General features: G+C 38.2%; 1 pseudogene; it reads right to left on the bottom strand.

Annotated features, from left to right (window-relative positions):
* Window positions 1-1,377: 1,377 nt before the first annotated feature.
* On the bottom strand, window positions 1,378-16,819 carry LOC103087866 (40S ribosomal protein S3a-like; annotated as a pseudogene).
* Between the last annotated feature and the right edge of the window lie 1,385 nt (window positions 16,820-18,204).

Raw genomic sequence — 18,204 nt, 5'->3', positions numbered from 1 at the left:
TTTTATTTATTCCTCATAACAACCCTGTGAGTGAAATACTACCATAATGCCTAGTTTACAGATGAGAAAATGAAGGCTTAAAGTGTAGTACAGCAAAATTAAGAAGTTCTTTTAATCAAAAGAAACCATTATAATAGTAAAAATGGAAGCCACGTAGGGGGAGAACATATTTGTAATACATTTATTCCACAAGAGCCTTATATCCATGATATATGGTTGTCCAATTGTTCCAGCACCATTTGTTGAAAAGACTGTCCTTTCTGTATTGAATTGCTTTTTATTTTAAAATTAATTTTTATTGGAGTATAGTTACTTTACAATGTTGTGTTAGTTCCTACTGTACAGCAAAATGAATTAGCTATACATATACATATATTCCCTCTTTTTTGGATTTCCTTCCCATTTAGGTTACCACAGTGCATTAAGTAAAGTTCCCTGTGCTATACAGTATGTTTTCATTAATTGTCTATTTTGAATTGCTTTTATACCTCTGTCAAAAAGCAGTTGATCATACTTGTGTGGGTATATTCTGAGCTACCTATTCTGTTCCATTGATTTATATAATGTAATTATTGATATATTATGACTTAAGTCTGCCATTTTACTGTTTGTTTTCTTCTTGTTTCTTCTGTTTTTTATTCCTTCGTTTTACTTTCCTGGCCATTCTGTAGGTTATTTGAATATTTTTTGAATAATTCCATTTTGATTTACTATAGTGTATCTTGGGTGTATCTCTTTGAATAGATTTTTTAATGGCTGCTCAAGGCATTACATTAAACATACATAACTTATGGTTTACTGATGTTGGCTTTTTACCAGTTCAACTAGCATGTAGAAACATTACCCTTATAAGATTCCTTTACCTTCACTCCTTAATAACTTAATTATATCCTCTCCACATATTGAAAACCATATCAGGAAATGTTATAATTTTTGCTTCAATTGTCAAATATAATTTAGAAAACTCAAGAGGAGGAGGATAGGGAATTCCCTGGTGGTCCAGTGATTAGGACTCTGTACTTTCACTTCCAGGGCCCGGGTTCAATCCCTAGTGGGGGAACTAAAATCCTGCAAGCCATCTGGTGCAGCCAATAAAAAGAAAGAAATGAGGAGAAGGATAGTCCATGATATTTAACCCATATTTTTACTCTTTCCATTGCTCTTTCTTTATTCCTGATGTTCCAAGTTTCCTTCTTTTTTCTTTCTTTTTCAAGATATTCCTTTAGCCATTCTTTTAGGGTAGGTCTGCTGGTGACAAATACTTTTAGTTTTCCTTCACAGTGAGGATGTCTTGATTTCACCTTTATTTCCTGGGCATAGAATTCTATTTTTTTCACAGATAAGATCTTTTATTTGTCACCATTAGAAGTCTGATTTTTAAACAGATTCTTGGACTGGTGGCTCATATCCATCAGTTCATTCAACTTTAGCACCTGCTGCATCCCCAGTAGCTTTTCCAGAACTACTACCTTCACTATGTAGCTCCATGAGTTTTCCCAATTCAAACTTGGGCTTCTTCAGCATTTTTACTTTGCTAACAAAGGCATCATGGAGTGGATAAATAGATTGGAAGGCCTTTTCTGTCTTTCCCAATGCTGCCTGGAATGAATTTATTTACCCTGTTTCAAGTCATTTGTCTACACCTCTTGGGTCATGATTTTCATCATTTTCTTGCGGATCTGGAGGACCTACTGGTGTTGGGCATAAGAGGTCTTCCGAATCTGATTGTTGCGTTTTTTAGTAAAACCCGTACAGAATAGATGAAGCAAATAACAATAGGTAGTCTTGACATCAGTGTGAGCTTCAATCATGGTCTGACATTTTTTGACCATGGAGCACATTTTATCATGGGTAAGATCCATGCCATGGAAATTAGTCAGGCAGTTTTTGCCCTGAACATCCTCAGTAATTAGCATGAATTTTCTAAATGCAACTTCATCATTCTACAGATCAGCAAGGCTCACTTCAAAAATATGACCCTTGAGGCCATCAGATGAGATTTTGGTTACTTGAGTTCTAGTGACTAGTGTTTTCCCAATATTTCTTATATTGAACATAGCTGGTGTTTTCACATCATACCAATCTTTCTTAGAAAATGGATCAACCACTTTCTTCTTGGCTCCTTTTTACCACCTTTTGTAAGACACTTGATCTTGCCGACCCTGGGTATAGAATTCTAGATTGACAGTTCTTTTCTTTCAACACTTGAAAAATGTTATGCTACTCCTCTTGCCCGCATTGGTTTCTGATGAGAAATCAGCAGTCATTTAAATTGTTTTCCCCTGTAGTTAATGTGTTGCTTCTCTCTGTTATGAAGATTTTTTTTTCTTTTTTGTTAGTTTTCAGCTGGTTGATTATAATATGTCTTGGTATGTATTTCTTTGAGTTTCTTTGGGGTTCATTCAGTTTCTTGAATCTGTAGATTTGTGCTTTTTGCCAAGTTTGGAGAAATTTCAATACTTTTTGAATAGTTTTTCTTTTTTTAGCCCGGCATTCTTATTTTTTCTCCTCTCATTCTGAGACTTTGATAACAAGAATGTTAGATCTTCTATTATTGCCCCCATAGAGCTCTGAGTCTCTGTTAATTTTTTTCAGTCTATTTTCTTTCTGTTGTTCAGTTTGGGCATTTTCTGTCTTCAAGTACACTGATTCTTCCCTTTATAAACTCCGTTTTGCTATTAAGCCCATCAAGTGACTTTTAAATTTCATTTACTGCATTATTCACTTCTAAAACTTCCCTTTGTTTCTTCTTCATATATTCTGTTCTTTTGCTGAGACTTCCTAGTGGTTTTGTCTTTTTTTTTTCATTTCCAGGGTTTTATAATTACTTGTTGAAGCATTTTTATGATGGCTGCTTTAAAATCCTTGTCAGATAATTCAAACATCTGTCATCTTGGTTTTGGTGCCTGTTGATTGCCTTTTCTTCATTCAAGTTGATACTTTCCTGGTTTTTGGTATGATGAGTGATTTTTGACACTGTGGTGGTGGGGTAGGTGATGTTATTACCACTGCATGGTTGAGAAAATCCAAATTTTCCCTTGTCCTTGCTCAATAACACCTCAAGCAAGAGAGGGAAGTAGTGCCTCATTACTTCAGGGTGGGAATGGAAGTTCAGTCTTCCCACTCAGCCTCTTCTGATGTCACTTCAATTGGGAAGAGGAGGGATTCCTCCTTACTGCCAAGAGAGATGGAGGTCTAGGCCTTCCTCTTGGCCTTGCTGATGGTGTGGGGTCCCACATTTTTCCAATGGCATTTGGCCAGAATAAGGTGATTATTGCCTAAAGGCTTCTGTCTTGCTAGGCCATCTCTTTCCACATCCTTTGCCAAGAGAGAGAAGAGTTCTGTTGGGATTGGCATTTCTGGGCTACAGACTTGTTTAACACACAGCCCAAGGTATATACATGACAAAAAGGAAACCCAGGGGACTAACCATCATGTCATTCCTTGGATCTTGAGGTCCCTAACCAATACTTCTTCTCTCCACCTTTTAGAATCTTCTTGTGTTTGTGTTTTATATATAATGTCCAGGATTCTTGGAAAACTAGAGAAAAATGTGCCCACTTCATCTTCTCTGGAATGAGTAGTCTGATCATGTGTTTTTATAGCCTTTCTAATCTATCTATCTATCTATCTATCTATCTTTCTCTCATTGAAATAATGGTGTGATCTTTAAAAATAACTTCTTGTTAATTGGTAAAATCTCAGAAGATTTAATAAAAACTTGGTAAAATTCAGTACTCACTCATAATTGCAAAAATTTGTAGAAAACTACAGCAAACATCATATTTAGGTAGTGAGCCTTTAGAAGCAATACTATCAAAGTCAGGAATATGGCAAGAATTTCTCCAGTTACTGCTACTCTTTATTAATTAACTGGTGTCTTGGCCAAAGCAATGAAACAAGAAAAATAAAAATGTATGTGGATTAGAAAAGGAGACACAAATTATCATATTTTTAGATCACATTATTGCTGATGTAGAATATCCAAAGGAATCTGCAGGCAAATTATGAGAGCTAATAAAGGAGTGAACAGGACTCCAGCAAACAACCATATCGTATACAAAATATTTTTCTAACTTGGCTCACAGGTTAACACTTGTTTACTAATCTTGACATAGTTCAAGATTATCTCCTAGTAAGTCCTCAGTAAATATTAGCTATTATTTTAATTATAATTCATTTAAAATAGCTTCTAGTCAGTTATAAAAAGCCAGGCCTTGAGCTGTAAGCATAAACAAATGAAGTCCCAGTCTTCTTTTTTTTTTTTTTAAAGTCTTTATTGAATTTGTTACAATATTGCTTCTGTTTTTATGTTTTAGTTTTTTGGCCGGGAGGCATATGGAATCTTAGCTCCCTGACCAGGGATCAAACCCGCACCCCCTGCATTGGAAGACAAAGTCTTAACTGCTGGACCATCAGGGAAGTCCCCTAGTCCCAGTCTTTATGTGAGGAATGCTGGTGAGCCATATGCCTGCTGTGCATCTGCACTTGCCCTCTGCCCTCTGCGTTGATATTCCAGCTCCCTGCCCACTGCAGAAAAGCCACCTGACCCATCCAGGTAGGCCACAGCACTCCTAACTGATACCTCATCTCTGATTCCCTGACTCTTTGCTGCTATCTGCTGGCACAGATATGTGTGCCATGTGCCAGGCTTAGGTAAGAGGGATGGGGGAGGTAGGTGGGAGATGGAGGGTGTGTGTAAGTTGACAAACGTGGAGATGTCTGTTACACCTAGTCTCTGTTTTCACAGAGCTCATGACACCAATTGTAAATTCTGACATTATAATCATATACAGTAGTCCCTTGTTATCCATGGGAGATTGAGTCTAGGACTGCTCACTCCATACCAAGATACCCTGGATGCTCAAGTCTTTTACAATCACCCTCTGTATCTGTGGGTTCTAGAAACATGGATATGGAAGGCTGACTGTAATGTAAATCTTTTTCAAAAAAAGAAGGGGGGGATTTGGTAGAAGCTCAACATATTTCAGTTAATTAGCAGCTGTGCAAATTAGTATAAACAGATTTACAAATCACTCTGGGAGCCATTTTGTGGAAATTAAGGGTGAATTTTATATAAAATACTATATTTTGATGTAAAGAAGGTAGACTGTGATAGCACAATAAGATGAAAATCACATCAAATTGATACTAAGACTAGAAAGCACACTGGAAGAACTTGCTACCATGTGCCCCTGACAAGCTGTGACCAGCTCTGATCTCATGTAAGTAGTCAGTATTGACTCCACAGCTAAATTGGGCAAATGAATGCAGTTACAGTCAGTAAAAACTCACAAAAAGAACACACAGATATTGTGATTAGCAAGTGTATAGAAAAATTCAGTCTTAGAAGAGACAGGAATTAAAATGAGTAAGATGGTGGTGTAGGATTTTTTAGTGCCTGTCCCCTCCTAGAAACATCAATTTGAACAACTCCAGTGGCTCCAGGCAGCTTCTGTGACAACAGGCTCCTGGTGAACTCCAGTGAACCCAGCCTCCTGGACCACCCCAGAGCAAGCCAGCTCCCTTAGCTCATGATTATTGTGGCCCCAGCTCCCAACCAGCTCCCATGAATCTAAGCTTCTATGAATCCAGACTCCATCTGGGCCCATGCTACCACACCCCAAGCTGCCAGCCTTGCCAGGCTGGCCCCTGCAGACCTAGACTTTCGATAATCTCTTACAGACCCAGGCTCCTAGTCTGCCCCAGTGCCAGATGACTTCCCTCAGACCAAACCTTCAGGCCAGGAGCTGTGGTCTCAGGCTCCAGGATGACCCTAGTTCCAGGCCAATCCCCATGTCCCCAGTCTCCAGGCTGGCTCCCACAAAACCAGGTTCCTGGCCCATTCCAGCACCTGACTGGTCCCTTTTGACCCAGATGTCAGGTTCATCTCACTGGTACCTTGGTAGCCTTGGTTTAGATCACATTACTGCTGATGTAGAAAATCCAAAGGAATCTGCAGGCAAATTATGAGACTAGCCTTGGTAGACTAGCCTTGGTAGCCTTGGTTGACCGCTGTGGTCCTAGAAGACAGGTCTTCCCATTTGGACACAGATCCCAGGCTCCCCACCACAGACTTATGCATCAGACCCACCCAAGTGAACACAGGTTCTGGGCCCAACTCATGGACCCAGGCACAAATGAACCCAAGCACCAGCTTGCCAGTCTGCTGACCCAGGCACCATACTTGCCAGTACAAGGACTCAAGAAGTGAGCCCACTCAGGATCTCTGGATCTCTGATGGGCTGACTGGTAAAGGGCTTTGCCTGCTGAAGCTAGTCTTCAAAGACTGGAAGAGGTGTCTACTTCCTCAAATGTGAAGACACCAATTCAAGGCCAAAAGGATCATGAATAATCAAGGAAACATGACACCATCAAAGGAAACTAATAAAGCTCCAAAGTCTGACCCTAAAGAAATGGAGATTTACAAAGTGTTTGACAAAGAATTCAGAATAATCTTCTTAAATTCAGTGAACTCTAAGAAAACACAGAGAGACAACTAAATAAAATTAGGAAAGCAGGGCATGAACAAAATGAAAAGTTCAACAAAGAAATAGAAACCATTAAAAAAAAAACACACAGAAAAACCCAAAACAGAAATCCTATGTTGCAGAATACAGTAACTAAACTGAAAGAGTCCATAGAGAGCTTCAACAACAGATTCAACCAAACAGAAGAATTAGTGAACTAGAAGACAGGTCCTTTGAATCATTCTCTAAGAGAAGAAAAAACAATGAAAAAGAGCAGAGAAAGCCTATGTGAATTATGGGCTAACATTAAAATAAATAATCTACACATGATTGGAGACCCAGAAAGAGAAGAGGAGGAAAAAGGAGCAGAAAGCTTACTTAAAGAAATAATGGCTGAGGAAGATCCTTTTTGACCCACCTCCTAGAGAAATGGAAATAAAAACAAAAATAAACAAATGGGACCTAATGAAACTTAAAAACTTTTGCATAGCAAAGGAAACCATAAACAGGACAAAAAGACAACCCTCAGAATGGGAGAAGATGTTTTCAAATGAAGTAACTGACAAAGGATTAATCTCCAAAATTTACAAGCAGCTCATGCAGCTCAATGTCAAAAAAACAAACAACTCAATCCAAAAAAAATGGGCAGAAGACCTAAATAGAAATTTCTCCAAAGAAGATATACAGATTGCCAAAAAACACATGAAAGAATGTTCAACATCACTAATCATTAGAGAAATGCAGATCAAGACTACAATGAGGTATCACCTGACACAGATCAGAATGACCATCTTCAAAAAATCTAGAAACAATAAATGCTGGAGAGGGTGTGGAGAAAAGGGAACCCTCTTGCACTGTTGGTAGGAATGTGAATTGCTACAGTCACTATGGAGAACAGTGTGGAAGTTCCTTAAAAAACTACAAATAGAACCACCATATGACCCAGCAATCCCACTACTGGGCATATACCCTGAGAAAACCATAATTCAAAGAGTCATGCACCACAATGTTCATTGCAGCTCTATTTACAATAGCCAGGGCATGGAAACAACCTAAGTGTCCATCGACAGATGAATGGATAAAGAAGATGTGGCACATATATACAATGGAATATTACTCAGCCATAAAAATAAAAGAAATTGAGTTATTTGTAGTGAGATAGATGGACCTAGAATCTGTCATACAGAGTGAAGTAAGTCAGAAAGAGAAAAATAAATACCATATGCTAACACATATATGTGGAATCTAAAAAAAAAAAAGGTTCTGAAGAACCTAGGGGCAGGACAGTAATAAAGACACAGATGTAGAGAATGAACTTGAGGACACAGGGAGGGGGAAGGGTAAGCTGTGACAAAGTGAGAGAGTGGCATGGACATATATACACTACCAAATGTAAAATAGATAGCTAGTGGGAAGCAGCCGCATAGCACAGGGAGATCAGCCTTGTGCTCTGTGCCCACCTAGAGTGGTGGGATAGGGAGGGTGGGAGGGAAACACAAGAAGGAGGAGTAATGGGGATATATGTATATGTATAGCTGATTCACTTTGTTATAAAGTAGAAACTAACACACCATTGTAAAGCAATTATACTCCAATAAAGATGTTAAAAAAAATAAGAAAGTTCTAAAAAAAGCACAAAAAACGAAAAGAAATAATGGCTGAGAATTTCCCAAATCTTGAAAGAGATTTTGACATCTAAGTTCATGGAGCTGATAAGTCATGGACATGTTGGTCATTTATGTCTTCTTTGGGAAAAATGTCTATTCATGTCCTCTGCCCATTTTTAAATCATATTTCTTTCTATTTAGTTGCATGAATTCCATATATATTTTTAAATTGAAGTATAGTTGATTTACAATGTTGTGTTACTTTCTGCTGTAAAGCAAAGTGAATCAATTATACGTATACAGATATCTACTCTTTATTAGATTCTTTTCCCATGCAGGTCATTACATAGTATTGAGTAGAGTTCCCTGTGCTATACAGTAGGTCCTTATTAGTTATCTGTTTTATATATAGTGGTGTGTATATGTCATTCCCAATTTCCCAATTTAACCCTCCCCCCTTTCCTCCCAGTAACCATAAGATTGTTTTCTACTTCTGTGACTCTATTTGTTTTGTAAATTAGTTCGTTTGTACCATTTATTTTAGATTCTACATATAAGTGTTATCATATGATATTTGTTCTTCTGTGACTTACTTCATACTTTACTCAGTATGACAATCTTTGGTCCATCAACATTGCTGCAAATGGAATGATTTCATTCTTTTTTAGGACTGAGTAATATTCCATTGTATATATGTACCACATCTTCTTTATCCTTTCCCCTGTCAATAAACATTTAGGTTGCTTCCATATCTGAGCTATTGTAAATAGTGCTGCAATGAATATTGGGGTGCATGTTGCATGAGTTTCTTGTATATTGTGGATGTTAACCCTTTATCAGATGGTTTGCAAATACTTTCTCCAATTCAGTAGGTCACCTTTTCAATTGTTTCTTTTGCTGTGCAGAAGCTTTTTAGTTTGCTGTAGCCCCACTTTTTTATTTTTGTTTTTGTTGTTTGTGCTATTGATGTCATATTCAAAAAACCATTACCAACACCAGTGTCAAGGAGTTTTTCAGCTATGTTTTCTTCTAGGAGTATCACAGTTTCTGGTCTTACACTTAAATCTTTAATCCATTTTGATAGTTTTTGTGACTTGTATAAGATAGGGATTTAATTTCATTCTTTTGTATGTAAATAACCAGTTTTCCCAGCACCATTTATTGAAGACTATACTTTTCCCATTGAGTATTCTTGGCTCCCTTGTCAAATATTAGTTGACTGTATATACATGGACTCTCAATTCTGTTCCACTGGTCTATGTGTCTGTCTTTATGTCAGTACCACAATATTTTGGTTATTATAGCTTTGAAATAAAGTTTCAAATCAGAACATGTGGTGCCTCCAGGTTTGTTCCCCTTTCTCAGGATTGCTATGGCTACTTTTTGTCTTTTGTGGTTCCATATAAAATTTTCTATTTCTGTGAAAAATGCCATTGGAAATTTGGTAGAGTTTGTACTGAATCTATAGATGGCTTTGGGTAGTATGAATATTTTAACAATATTAAATCTTCCAATTCATGAACACAGGATATTTTTTCACTTATTTATGTCTTCAATTTCTTTCATCAAAGCCTTGTGATTTTCAGTATACAAATCTTTCAACTCCTTGGTTAAATTTATTCCTGAATAGTTTATTATTTTGATGCTATTACAAATAAGATTGTTTTCTTTATTTTTCAGCTAGTTCATTGTTAATATATAAAAATGACTCATGATTTTCCCTTGCCAAGCAAACCAAAAATATACCAATGAAACAGATCCTGTTGTGTTCATAGCCATCAAGTGAATAGCTCAAACTATTTCTCAGAAAGATCTATATATATTGATCCCTACAATAAAATCTTGTGGCTAGTTAAAAAAATACAATTGATTTTTTATGTTGATTTTGTATCCTGCAACTTTACTAAATTCCTTTATTAGTTCTAACAGTTTTTTGGTGGAGTCTTTACGACTATTTAGACAAGTTTACTTCTTGCTTTCTAATTGGATGCCTTTATTTCTTCTTGTTTAATGGCCCGGGATAGGACTTTCAGCTCTACGTTGAATGAGAGTGGTGAGAGTGGGCATATTTGTGCCCACTTTATTAATGTTAGAAGGAAAACTTTCAACCTTTCACCACTGAGTATATCGTTAACTATGGTTTTGTCATATATGGCCTTTACTATGTTGAGGTACATTCCTTTTATACCCCATTTGCTGAATTTTTATTACAAAAGATGCTGAATCTTTTAAAATGCTTTTCCTGCATCTATTAAGATGATCATATGATTTTTATCTTTCATTCTATTAATATGGTTTATCACATTTATATATTTGCCTGTATTGAAATCCCAGGGATAAATTCTGCTTGATCACGATGTATAATCCTTTGAATATGTTGTTGAATTTGGTGTGCTAGTATTTTGTTGAGAATCTTTGCATCTATATTCATCAAGGATATTGGCCTGTAGTTTTCTTTTCCTGTAGTTCCTTATTTGGCTTTGGTATCAGGGTAATGCTAGCGTAATAAAATGAGTTTAGGGATGTTCTCTCCTCTTCAATTTTTTTGGAAGAGTTTGAGAAGGATTGGTGTTAATTCTTTTTTAAATGTTTGGTAGAATTCACCAGTGAAACCATCTGGTCCTGGCTTTTTCTTTGTTGAGAAGTTTTTGATTACTGATTCAATCTCCTTTCTTGTCATTGGTCTGTTCAAATTTTCTATCTCTTCATTATTCAGTCTTGACAGGTTGCACATTTCTGGGAATTGAACCATTTCTTCTGGGTTATCTAGTTTGTTGGCATATAGTAGTTTATAGTAGTCTCCTGTGATGTTTTGTATTTCTGTGGTGTGAGTTGTAAGTCTCCTCCTTCATTTCTGTTTTTATTTATTTGAGTCTTCTCTCTTTTTTTCTTAGTCTACATAAAGGTTTGTCAATTTTATCTTAAAAGGAGATGGCATGTTTACTGGAACATGCAAGAAATTTACCTCCTGAGAATATAACAGCACAATCAGTGTTATAAACTGTTCTACTCAAATAATGGGAGCAGTGGAGGGTGACTAGAGAATAGTGTGATAAATGAATGGAATTTAATGCTTTCCAGAACATTCACAGAAAAGTAGAAAACCACTGTTTTCTCCAAAAGGGGAGAAGTTCTTGGTACTTCATTCTACACTTTCTCAACCTCCAGAAAGTCTCTGTGTGAAGGTTAGCCAACTGAAGTTAGGGGCAGTCCCTAAGAACTCCCTCACTTCTGACACTAATTACAAGCTCAGGGGGCTTCCCCACACTCTATTTTGATAACTCACTAGAATTCACCTCACATGTGAAAGGTTCGAGATTTGTAAACAGGTGGAAATACCAGGCTCTCCAGGCAGTTCTGGAGAGCAGCAAAATGAGCCTTACCTTCACAGGCCCCTGTGAACAAGAACAGAGTTGGTCCAGGGGGTTAGTGCACACAGCAGGGCTTGGGTTTGAATCCTGGTTCTGCCACTTGACCACTGTGTGAGCTCTTTGCTGTGCTGACCTCTCTGGGTCTCTCTCTCCATTTGTTAAAAAAAAAATTCACGAAAATCTTCTATACTCACGGTTATGATTTATTATAGGGAAAGGATACAGATTAAAATAAGCCAAAGGAAGGGATGCTTGTGGTAGAGTCCAGGAGGGTTTTAAACATGGATCTTCCAATTGTCCTCTTCCCATGGAGTCATGAACAGCATTAACTCTTCCTGGCAGAGATGAATGACAATATACATGAAATATTGTCAGTCAGGGATGCTTACTCCAGTCTTGGTGTCCAGAGTCAGTGTTGGTTCATCATTCAGGCTCCAATATTACTGATCTCAGTTTTCATCCCTTCAGGAAGTTGAGTTGATATATATGACCCAAAGTCCCCACGTTGAATCACATTTTTGATGTGGCTTAAATCCCCTAACCTAAATCACATTGTTACTATCTGGCAGGTGCAAGCTCCCCTGGCAAACAAAGACACTCTTATCAGGCTTGACATTCCAAGAGTTTAGAGATTACCTCTCAGACTTGGAGGAAAACCATCTTTGGCTGAGCTTGCTTATTAGAGCAATAAAGCTGTGTAGACCAGACAAGAGTGAGGCCTGCCTTGAGACTCACTCTCCTGTGAGGGAACTACACATCCAGGAGGTAAATGGTGGTGATTTCCACAGTCATATAGCTGGGTAGGGGAGAACCACCAGCATCACCAGACCTGAAAATTCTACTTTCTGCTGCAAAAATGTCATGAAAGACTTGAATAACATCTACAGAGTTGAGGAAGGTGTAGATGATGACCCAAGAACTCTATTGCCACTTCAAGTCATCATTTAGTACAAGGGAAAAGAAGGAACATTCTCAGATGCACAAGAAATATGCCACCCTTGTGAAGTTTTAACTGAATGAGCTAGAGTCAATGCATGTTTAGACTGGTATGCCAATTGTTTATACTGCTATCAACTTTATCTTCTTGATATTAGAAATATTCCATCATAAATAATATGACAGGGGATAGATGAAGCCACAGAAATAGAGTAAATCATTCAGAGACCATATGTGATAAGAGAAAGGATGAAGGACACAATTCTGGGAACTGCCAGTAATAAACATGAGCACAAGAAGTAGAATCAGAGAGGTAGAAATAAAACAGGAGTGGAGTTTGGGATTAGCAGATGCAAACTATTATATATAGAATGGATAAACAACAAGGTCCTACTGTATAGCACAGGGAACAATATTTAATATCCTGTGATAAGCCATAATGGAAAAAATATTAAAAAGTATATATATATAACTGAATCACCTTGCTGTACAGCAGAAATTAACACAACATTGTAAATTAACTATATTTCTATAAAATAAAATTTAAAAAATAGGAGTCTCTCATGTGTATTTGTCTACAATTTTTTTCTTCAACAATATATAACAGATTTCTTTTAGATCAATACCATCTGTTTTGTCTCATTCTGTATTACAGATCCATATTGTTCCATAGTATGTTTATACCATAATTTATTCACCTAACCTCTTATTGATTGGTATTTGTAAATTATTTCCAACTTCTTTCATTGTGAATTATGTTGTAATGAACATTGTTTTATGTCTCACTTATCCTTGCGCAATTGTGCTAGTATGTGTGTACACAGATTGTTACAAGTAGAACAGAGTACCAAGGGTATCAAACAATTAAAATTTTGACAGGTAACACCAAATTTTTCTCCAAAAACTCCGCACCAATTTATACTTCCATAAACAGTGTATGTGCCTGGTTTCCTCTAATTTTGTCATCACTGGAATCTATCAATTATCTTTTTCCAATTTTATAGGCAATATTATCAATATATGTTTAATTTACATTTCTCTGATTCCTAGAATGAATGTGCATTTTTCATGTTTATTAAGCATTTTCTTATTCTTATTATATAAATTGCCTGTTTATATACGTTGCAATGAACACATCCCTGTAACATTATTGTATTTCATTTCTGCAGTATTTGACATTGTTAATATCCCAGTTCTTCAAATTCTCTAATTTCCTACTGACCTCTTTAAAACACTTTAATTTTCTTCCTACTCTTCTAGTGAGTTGTTGTCAATCTCCTCTGTGTATGTCTCTTCCTTTACAATTCTTTAAATGTTAGTATTGCCAGGATGTTATAGACTGGATGTTTGTGTGCCCCTCCCCTTCCAACACCCTAAGTCTTCTGTTGAAACTTAATCTCCAGTGTGATAGCATTAGAAAGTGAGGGCTTTGGGAGATGATTAACTCAGGAGGGTGGAGCCCTCATGAATGGGATTAGTGGTCTTTTTTTCCTTCTAGTTTCATTGAGATATAATTGAAATACAGCACTGTGTAAGTTTAAGGTGTACACCATAATGATTTGAATTTCGTACATCATGAATGATTATTACAACAAGTTTAGGGAACACCCATCATCTTATAAAGAAACAAAATTAAAGAAATAGAAAAAAAATTTTTCTAGTGATGAAAACTCTTAGGATTTACTCTTAGCAATTTTCATATTTAACATACAGCAGTGGTCATTATATTTATCATGTTGAACATTACATTTCTAGTACTTATTTATCTTATAACTGGTAGTTTGTAGCTTTTGACCACCTTCATCCAATTCCCCTCCCCCCAACCCCAGCCTCTGGTAACCACAAATCCAATCTTTTTCTATGATTTGTTTGTTTGTTTTTGAAGTGTAATTGACCTACAACACTGTGTTAGTTCCTGTGCCACAACATAGCAATTTGGTATTTCTATATATTTAAAAATGATCACCACGATAAGTCTAGTTATGATGTCATCATACAAAGATATTAGTTATTGACTATATTCTCCCCATTGTACATAACTATCTATCTGTATATATACACACACACATATAGTTATTTTAAGTTGCTGATCTCTTAAATTCAAATGCATTTGACAAACCTGCATTTTCACTGCCCCCAACACACTAACTGTTCTTGATGTCATATTTTACATCATTTTGTTTTGTGTATCCCTTAATTACTTATTGCAGATATACACGATTTTATTACCTTTGTCTTTTACCCTCCCTCCTAACTTTATACATGGCTGATTTACTGTATATTTGCCTTTACTAATGAGAGTTTTCCTTTCATAATTTTCGTGTTTCTAGTTGTGGTCTTTCTTTTTCACTTAGAGAAGTCCCTTTAATATTTCTTATAAAGCAGGTGTGGTGTGAACTCTTTTAGCTTTTGCTTGTCTGTAACACTTTTGATTTCTCCATCAAATCTGATTGAAAGCCTTGTTGGGTAGAGTGTTCTTGGTTGTGGTTTCATCACTTTAAATATATTGGGCCACTCCATTTTGGCCTACAGAGTTTCTGCTGAAAAGTCAGCTGATAGCCTTATGGGAGATCCCTTGTATGAAACTTGTTCTCTGCCCCTTGCTTTCTCACTTTTCTTTCTGAGACCCCTATAATGTGAATGTTAGTATCCTTTATGTTGTCAGAGGTCTCTTAAACTGCCCTCATTTCTTTTTATTCTTTATTCTTTTTTTCTGTTCCTTTACACTGATTTCCCTTACTCTGTCTTCCAGTTTGTTGATCCATTCCTCTGAATCATCTAATCTACTGTTGACTACTTCTAGTGTATTTTTCATTTCAATGATTGTATTCTTGATCTCTGGTCTTCTTCATATTTTCTAACTGTTAAAAACTTCTAACTTCTCATTCTGTTTATCCAGTCTTCTTCTGAGTTCTTTGAACATCTTTATGATCATTAACTTTAACTCTCTATAGGGTAGATTGCCTATCTCCACTTCACTTAGTTCTTCTTCTGGGGTTTTATCTTATTCCTTCATTTGGAAGATATTCCTCTGTTACCTCATTTTACTTAATTTGCTGTTTTTATTTCTATGTATCTGTATGTTGGTTATGTTTCCTGTGCTTGGAGAAGTGACCTTTTGGAGGAGACCTTCTATGCCTCGCAGTAGCATATTCCCCTCTGGTCACCAGAGCTCTATGCTCTAGGGTTGGCTTCTATTTGGGCTGTGTGGGTCCTTCTGTTGTGGCAGGCTGACTACCGTGGGCAATCTGGTAGATGTGGCTGGCCCCCAGTCCAGTTGGTTGCCATGTCCTGTCTTGTGTGGAAGCTGCTGGCCACTGGTTGTCAGGGCTGAGTCATGAGGCTGATAACGGCAGGAACCCAGGTGCTTTTGGGTCTAGTGCTGGCCCACTGGTAGGCAGAGACAGGTCTGGCATAGGTGGTTGTGAGGTGAGGGGTTTCATATCTATTGTCAGTCTACTGGTGAGCAGAGCCAGTTCCTGACACAACTGGCTGTGGGGTCTAAGTTGCCCCAAGACTAGTGTTGGCCTTTGATAAATGGGGATGATCCTAGGGCAGCTGAGTAAGGTGTCCAAGTTGTCTTGAAGCTGGGGTTGGCCTGCTAGGGCCAAGGCCAGCAGGTTGTGGGGTTGGTGGCTACCCACTTGTGGATGAGGATGGTCCTGGGGCTAGTACCAGTTCATTGGTGGGCATAGCCAGGTCCGAGGGCCTCTGACTGCAGGGCCCTGGCGTTTCCAGGGCTAGTGTTGGTGCACTGGTGTATGAGGTGTGGTCCTGGGCCCTCTGATGGGCAGGGTATGGTCCTGGGATGGCTGTGGGCTCAGAAGGCCTTAAGGCAGAAGCCCTGCTAGTGGCTGGGACTGTGTTCTCGACCAGCTTGACGCTTGGCTTGAGGCATCCCAGTACTGGTGCTGAAAGGCTGGTGGGTGGGGCCAGGTCCCTGCACTAATAAGTTAGAGAGAGGATTACAAAATGGTGCTTGCCAGCACCAGTGCCCACATGGTAGAACGAGTTCCTCACAATGGCTCCCTCCAGTGTCTATGCCCCCAGGGTGAGCTGCAGTTGCCTCCTGCTTCTCCATGAGGCTCCCCAAGATCAGCAGGTGGGTCTGGTCCAGGCTCCTTTCAAATTACTGCCTCTTCCCTGAGTCCCTGAGTACAGGGAATTTTGTGTTACCTTTTAAGACTGGAATGTCTACTTCCCACAGCCCTCTCACACCCCTGAAAGTAAGCCCCATTGGCTTTCAAAGTCAAACATTCTGGGGGTTCATATTTCTGGTGCAGGGCCCCAGGGAAGGGGAGTCCAATGTGGGGCTCAGACCCCTTGCTACTTGGGAAGAACCTCTACCATTATAATAGTCCTCCCATTTGTGGGTCACCCACCTTGGGTTATGGGTCTTGACTATACCGTGTCTTCACTCTTCTACCTGTCTCATTGTGGCTCCTTCTTTATATCTCTAGTTGTAGGAGATCTTTTCTTCTAGTCTTCCAGTTTTTCTCATCAATAGTTGCTCTGTAAATAGTTATAATTTTGTTATGCCCATGAGCTCAGGGTCTTCCAACTCCACCCTCTTGGTCCTGCCCTAGATTAACACTTTTAAAAAAGAGACCTCAGAGAGCTCCCTCCTCTTTTCTACCATGTAAGAACACAGTGTGAAGATGCCCATCTATGAACCAGTAAGTGGACTCTCACTAGACACTGAGTCCGTTGGTTCCTTCATCTTGGATTTCCCAGCCTCCTGAACTGTGAGAAAAAAAATGTGTGTTGTTTAAGCCATATAAATAATGGTATTTTTGACATAGTGGCTGGCATGGACTAAGCCACAGGGGGTGCTCCTCCTCAGCCCCCTTTTCACTTTACATTTTCTTTCCCAGAAAGATCCTTCTAGTACATGGTATGACTTCAACCACAATTTGTGTGCTGCTTATACATGTATCTGGTATGTAGCTCAGGTGACTCTTTTTAGTCCCACATCCATATATTCAACTCTGTCATAGACATCTTAATCTTAACGTGTCCCAAACTGAACTTATCATCTCTCATGTCCCAACTTGTCCGTTCTCTTATCTTGGGTTTTATCACCCAAGTCAGCAACCAGACGCATCCTTTTCCCTCTCTTTCAATAGCATATAAAACCAGGTATCAAGTTTCGCTGAATCTGACTTCTTCTGTTTATCCACCCCCCTCCCTGCCCCGCTTCAACTAAGGCCTTCATTATTGCTTAGCTGGATTCTTCCAATAGCCTTGGAATATCTCCTTGTTTCTAGTCTCATTCTCCTCTTCATCAGTTTTATTTCTAACCTGTGAATTGAAGCATAACACTCCCCTGCCCCCAGTCTTTTCTTTACATCTCCTTGAAAGGCTTCAGGATAAAATCCAAACTCCTAATCTTGGACACTAAAACCTTAGCACTATGGACCTGGTTTTCTTTCCTTTTCTTTCAACCACACTAAAATATCCTCAGTTTCTTGAACTAGCTAAGTTCTCTGGCTTCTCAGATATTACCCTTGTTCATCCTCATTATGTAACATACTTCCCCCGTTTTTCAAAGGAACCACACCTATTAACTTCTCTCCCAGCAGCCTCCTCTGATAAAACAGAGTTATATTATGCAGTCATTCTAAGTGACCCCATAGTTTCAGAATTACATTTTAATGCCTTGCTTCTAGCTGGTTCCTCCATGAGACTGTGAGCTGCTTAAAAGCAGACAAGAGTGTAGTTTTTATTTCTACATCCTCAGATGTAGCTCAAGAAATATCCACTAGATAGAAGGAAGAAGGAGAAGAGCAAAGGAGAATCTGGCATTTACCTCCACTAAAA

This window comes from Lipotes vexillifer, unplaced genomic scaffold, assembly GCF_000442215.2.
Source record: "Lipotes vexillifer unplaced genomic scaffold, Lipotes_vexillifer_v1.1 scaffold902, whole genome shotgun sequence".
Classification (NCBI taxonomy): domain Eukaryota; kingdom Metazoa; phylum Chordata; class Mammalia; order Artiodactyla; family Lipotidae; genus Lipotes; species Lipotes vexillifer.
Note: the sequence above shows the minus strand (reverse complement) of the source record. Positions and strands in the feature narration are given on the sequence as shown.